Source organism: Leguminivora glycinivorella, chromosome 3 (genome assembly GCF_023078275.1).
Source record: "Leguminivora glycinivorella isolate SPB_JAAS2020 chromosome 3, LegGlyc_1.1, whole genome shotgun sequence".
NCBI classification, from domain to species: domain Eukaryota; kingdom Metazoa; phylum Arthropoda; class Insecta; order Lepidoptera; family Tortricidae; genus Leguminivora; species Leguminivora glycinivorella.
The window spans coordinates 15,203,350-15,210,112 of record NC_062973.1 but is presented as its reverse complement, the minus strand read 5'-3'; positions in this window follow the sequence as shown (position 1 = coordinate 15,210,112).

Below are 6,763 nucleotides of genomic sequence, written 5' to 3'. Positions count from 1 at the left end.
TTTTATACTAATTTGCGATATCTGGCAAATTTTCCTGCATCTGAAACACATTTTTTTTTATCTGTCGCGTTATCGGCCAATCAGAGACGGTTATTACAAACAATTGGTTGCTAGGTAATTCGATGTTGATACAACGGTGAACGACTTTATTAACATTAATTTTAACTTGCATGAATGATGATATTTCCGTCCATTGATGATGAAGATGATGACTCATAGAAAAAGTATTCTATACAATAGTGATATAATTAAGCTTTTCACTCTCGTACCGTACTATTAGGCCACTCAGCAAGCTTCGTGGCCTAAACATGGTACTCGACTGAAAAGCTTTGTATTATATCACGATTGTATAAAATACTATTTGTTCACATTTTGACATTTAAGTTAAATATTTAGCTTATTATGCAAACTAGCAGTGTTTTGCAATTATATTTTGAGTTCTTTGATGTCTTAACCATAGATGCGATTTCATAAATTAGATACTTAAAGTGTTAAATTGCGCTACATTCATACGAAAAACATAATTTATTGGAAAAATAAAGAAGAAAACAGTGTGTTAGATTATTCCACAAAGTAATCTCGCCGCGTAAATAGGCTTTATTTAATGTTATTTACATCTCTCCGCCTTCAGGCGGGTTCTGAGAAGCCGAATCATACCTTTCAGTGGCGGAGGTGACTTAATTTATAAATGTCGTTATTTATAAAGAAATCACTTACATGAACAGCATAATACTTAAAAGCTTTAACTTAAATCTAAAATAGGCCCTTGAGGCATTGTATGTTGGTGACATTTCGCTGGATTCGACCACCGATTACGAAACGTCTGTTTTGCGATTTCTGAAAAAAACTTGTGCGCGCTGGTAGACCATGAACCTATAGTTTCAACGGCAAATGGTAAAAATATATAACAATCGTGTAACAATTTTAAGCAACCTTTAATAGTTAATATAGTTAATTATCATCTCGTACGTAAGCATGCCTTTACCATCAGCTGATATTAAAGCCATATGCTTTTCCTATTTCCAATAAAATAAATAGTCATACCGTTGTTGTAACTTATAAATTTTAACAGGCAATATTGTAATTATTTCAATGTATGTGTTGATTGTTACAAGGTTTATCAACTCAGGTAGTTTGTAAACTTTGAATTATAAGGTAGGTATAACAGCAGCATACAAAAGTAAAAATTACTTAATGGGCCGTTTTTTTAACTACCTATATAAAATGTTCTAAATAGTTAAACATAATTCTAAATTGAACCGGGCTTTTGCAACGTAAGCGTCATTTGTAATGTAGCCTATCATGCAAAGATTTTATGAATCTATCTGCCCATGTATTTCGTACAAATAACACCGATAATATCTACCTATAGGTATACGTAGGTATATGATATCTTATCATGTAATTTTTAACTCTATTTATTCGGATTTATATTATAGTTTTAAGGCATAACAACTAAATAACTACAGGTACATACTTTTAGTATCTTTAGCATTCATCATTGTCAAGAAAAGGCATTACTAGACACTTGACTAGCAAAAGATAAATATGTAGGTATATTGATGATAAGAGATCATAATAATAATGTAACAGAGAGAATGTACCTACCTATTTAAAAAAAGAAGTCTGTTTATAAATCGGTATTTATTTATAAAACTACATTATTGTATCTACTCATTGTACGTATAGGGTATGTGTTAGATACCTATTTTATTGTACAACCTATAAATGCCTACTAAATATGTAGGTAAGCAAACCTAAAAGTTATCGAATTAAATTATATAGAACTTCAAAGCTTTAATCTCCGATCAAAACTCACGATCCCACCACATACTAGTACATCTATGGGAATAAATTGTCTATATTATGGCCAAAGGAAAATTAAATAGTATTTATGCAACAGGCGTTTAAAGGAAGACAAAAAGGACGAGTGGCGACAATTTGAGGCGAAGCCGAAAATTGTTATTAAGACGCCACGAGTATTTTTTGATTCTGTTAAACACCATTGCATACAATACTTTTTCTACGACCATGCACTTAGTTTTTAATAGTTTTCTTGAATAACTTTCGTCAAATTCACACTGTTTCCTGTATTTTGAAAGGTTTGCACTTTCGGCTCAGCTGCCCAAAGCCTTCCCGTGCACGCGCGCAGTATCGTTATAACAATGCGTTGCCATGGTTACAGAGCCAAACAATGCGTTTTCAGTTCTTTCGATACTGCGCGCATGCGCGGAAAGCCGGCGGACGCTGGCTTTAGGGAATAGACTTTTATGTAGGGGTTTAAAGATCTATACAGGACCCTGTAAATGACGAATAACAGTTCGGGAGTAGAAAAACTTTATAATCATTCCCTTGCCCTTTTCCCATTATTTGGAGTCGGCGCAGCAGATCATCTGCCTCCCTATCAGCCGTCATTTCCATACTAATAAATTTCACTCTCATATCTTTGTTCACACATTCTATCCATATTTTCTTAGGCCTTCCACTACATCATTGTATTCATGCGCGGATCCAGGGGGGGGTCATGGGGGTCATGACCCCCCTGGAGCCTAAATAGACCACGTGACCCCCCCCTGGGGCCCCGGGCCTTTACCACGTGACCCCCCCCCTGGGAACGAAGCTGGATCCGCGCTTGCGCTTATTGCGTCCATATTTACCACCTTCATATTTACCACTCGTTTTATAACGTTGCTTTCATACCTCCGCATTACATGCTCATACTATGCTAATCTACTTCCTCTGACCTTCTGTGTCACTGGCGCTAATCTAAGATTTCCTCTTATATACTCATTCTGAATCCTATCCAGTCTTGTCACACCACACATCCATCCAAACAATCTCATTTCAGTCACATGCAGTCTTCTCTCATCACACCATTTACAAATTTCCCCTTCAGCCTAAAAGGCATTCGGGATCGCACGTTGTGCCAGTAACCTGTCGCCAGTTCATCCATCCTGCGTTAATCCTCTGCTGAACTGCTCTGTCGATCTCGTCATCTCCCTGAATGAGGGAACTCAGGTACTTGAAAAATTAAAACTTAATTTTCCTTAAAAAGCCACTTCTGCATCATCTACGAGTTTGTCAGCTCAGCCTCGGGAATCACGCTTATTGCGTCCCAGGACGATTCCCGGCTGATTGTTTCATCCGATACCGAATATAAACAAACAGATCGCCTTATTGCTCCCACGCCCTCGCGGCCCATTTGACACGATCAAATGGGAATCCACGCTTTATTGGGTGAGATCAAATGTAATGTACGTAAACGGTTTACGGTACGGATTTGGTCGCGATTTGTTCTGATTTGGCGTGAATACATAACTGGCTACGTAATTTGCTTAAGTAGAATAAACATAATTCATTTCAACAATTTTCTAATTTTAGGGTTCCGTACATAAAAAGGAAAAATGGAACCCTTATAGATCAAATGGAAACCATATAATATATTATTCGCGTTAGTTCTATAGCCCTTGAATTTTATTCAGGTAAGTCCGACTGCTTCTAATATCGGCTTACCTATTCCAAAAATCTCACATAGTTCCGTCATTTTGTATTCCTCGACATTCTGATATTTTCGGTACAACCAAAATTCACCTGTATGCATGCATTTCAAATCTGGAAATGCACATATACTTTTCGTATTGTTTGGCTTGGCTTTCTGGGAATTTGTAATAATAAAAGCGTGTAGCCTGTAGTTTCGTTCCACGAAAAGCTTCAACAAGTCTTCGCAAAGGCTGTGTGCCAAAGTGCTCCGTGAAAATGGACCGTTAATCGGTTTTCCGCCTGTTGATCTTGTAAAGAATCAGTATTTACGACACTGATTTTTTTCTATGCACGGTGCAAGTGAAAATATCATTAGAAATTCGTGCAAAAATTATGATAATAATGTCATGTGAAAACGGTTCTATAATTACATAGATACCTATTATTTTTATTCGGCACCAGGTCGGCATCAAAATATTGGTCAAACTAATCTACAAAGCACACACGCCATTGTTTAAATCAATGATATCAGAAAGTACATATTTTCCCATTTCAAAATATCATGTTTAAATAGGTATTAATGTGGACGTTAATAAATTATATTGTTTGTTTAGTGAGGAAAATAAACAGAATATTGTGAGGGTGTCACAATGGGTAGCGAACAAGCGCGAATGTCAGGCGAGCGCGACAAGGCTGCCCGCTGCACGGCTTCGTGACACTCACACAAAAAGACACTGGACAACTCATTTGAATACTTTTGTAAGAACCACCGACAGAAGATTCCAGAGTAGGAAATGCGCAAGCGAACGCACGAGCTGATAAATTGAAATAGATTAAATTCGCATTCAGCATTCGTTCCGACCTTAACGTATATGCAAAGTATGTTTTCGCGGTTTTCTTACAAAAGTTGATTAATTTCAGTCTCGTTTGACATTTTATGAGATAATGCCTCGTCGCGCATTGAAAATTTGGAAGAACAAAGTCAACTAGGTAATTATATAACTTGTTAATATCTGATATAGATAGAAGTTTCTTTGGTTTTCCGGCGTCGTATCCATATCCTATAACACAGCCGGAAACCCCTTACTTCCCCGGCATCTGCAGTATTGTACTAATACTTATAGTAACCTAGATGAATTAGGAAAATGCCTGAATTATTCCGGAATTGTATTCTGAAAAATGGCAATGGTTAGTTTTGAAAGAAATGGCAACGAAATATGTAGTATCTGAACGAGCCTGGTTTCAGATGGGTATCTACAACTACCGGGTGTAACTATCCATTACAAACGGGTAATATACTAAGTAGAAGAAAAGATTTCCTATTGGTATAATACTTTTTACCTGTTATAAATTTGTTAGTTACTAACGTAGCAAACTTTTGTTATATAAAAATAACCTACACGAGGAGCTCACTGGGCTCAATAAACAATCAGCGGCATACCATAGATAATAAAGATTAGTGAAATTTCAAGGTCAGTGCAGATCATATCATTCAAGAAGATGCCTGACTTGGTTCGTATTTTATGGCATAAAAGGCAGGTTTGAGGACCTATTCCCTGTAGTCTTACCGCGTAGTTTTACCAGTTGAACCATTGGGAATATTCTTCCCAATAGACTAACAAATTGTAAGACTTTGCTTTTTTGTACGAAACCAGACGCGACAACTGTTTCGACGGAGCCCCGCGCACTCCTATTTCTAGATTGTTTGCCATTCGGGCATCTATAGGTACCTAACAAACCTAACCTACCTATTGCCTAGCCCTTACTACCAGTAGTTCAAAAGGTAAAACTACGCGGTAAGACTAGAGGGAATAGCCTGGTTGAGAAATTCGCGCGCCATTATGAATGGCATGAGCTAAGTAAGTACGCAACCCTGCGGTTATTTCCATATCACCCGTCCTCGTGTATCAATCAGGCCGACAGGTGCCAGTCCGCTGTAACTCTTGTAAAAACATCTTACTGATAACGGCGCCCCTTATCCGACTGAACTCTGAGATAGGAATACCTACCTACACTTGATTTTGATGCTTCCGATAAATTATTTGCATTTATTGAGGTTTTTTACTGGTGGAATTTAAATATGTTACCTATTTCTTGAGGCTGTAAAAATAAACGGAAAGGCTGCGGAATATTAATGGGAAATTCAAACTTAATTGTACTATATACATATATATATATATATATATATATATATATATATATATATATATATATATATATATATAGTACATATATATATATATACCTCTATGTACAGATGTAGTGCGAATTTGTCATACTAGTTCATACAGTGTCAGTATGTCTTGTACTGAGACTGACTGAAATAGCATGACACGTTCGTTCGTACTCTTCCGTCGAAATACGAAGGAAATTCTTTTTGCACTACGTCTGTATTATATAACATTAAGATTTTGACTTGTGTCACAGAATATTACAAGTACAGAAGGCTCACTCCTTTGATATTCACAAAATGACGCCATTCTAAATTCTTACCTACATTAACAAACGGACCACTCGCGAGCAGCCGACAAGGGAGGAAATGCTCTTCTTATTTTTTCACATAAATTATAAACCAGTTCTTCGATTGAAATATCGGTAGTTTTCAGTTTTAATGCCTAAATACCCAAATGAGTAATAATACCTGAATTTCCAATACAGAATTTAATTTATATTTGTCTAATAATAAGATGTGTAAGAAACACAAATTTTATGTACACTGGTAGTATTGCCCCACCCGGTACGGTGGCGCGAGGGGTGAGGTAAACCGCTTATTAGTCTTTTAAAAGGGCAACTTTCTTTCAAGCCAAGATTTTAATTAGTTTCTATTTAAATTTTATAAACAACTAGTTTTTGCCCGCAGCTTCGCTCGCATTAAAGTCGAAGACAAAAAGTGGCCTATGTCACTTTCCATTCCTTCAACTATCTCCATTTCAAAACTCACGTCAATTCGTCGTTCGGTTTTGCCGTGAAAGACGGACAAACAAACAGACACACACAGTTTCCTATTTATAATATTAGTATGGATAGTAAGTTCTGGATACAAACACATTTGATGTTTAAATAAATAAAAAAACAGAACATTTAGTTTTGTATGAGCGGATTTTTATTTTCTTGTCGATTCCTTTTTTATTTTTGTAATTTTCATACTTTTTCTACACGAAATCATGAGCTCTCTCAATCCTAATGCGATAAACAAAATGTCCCAAGTTTACGGTTTCCAGTTTTGGCCTGGGGTTTTTAAATCCGTATTATTTGCCGGTGGAAAAAAGTAACGATAAAAGCG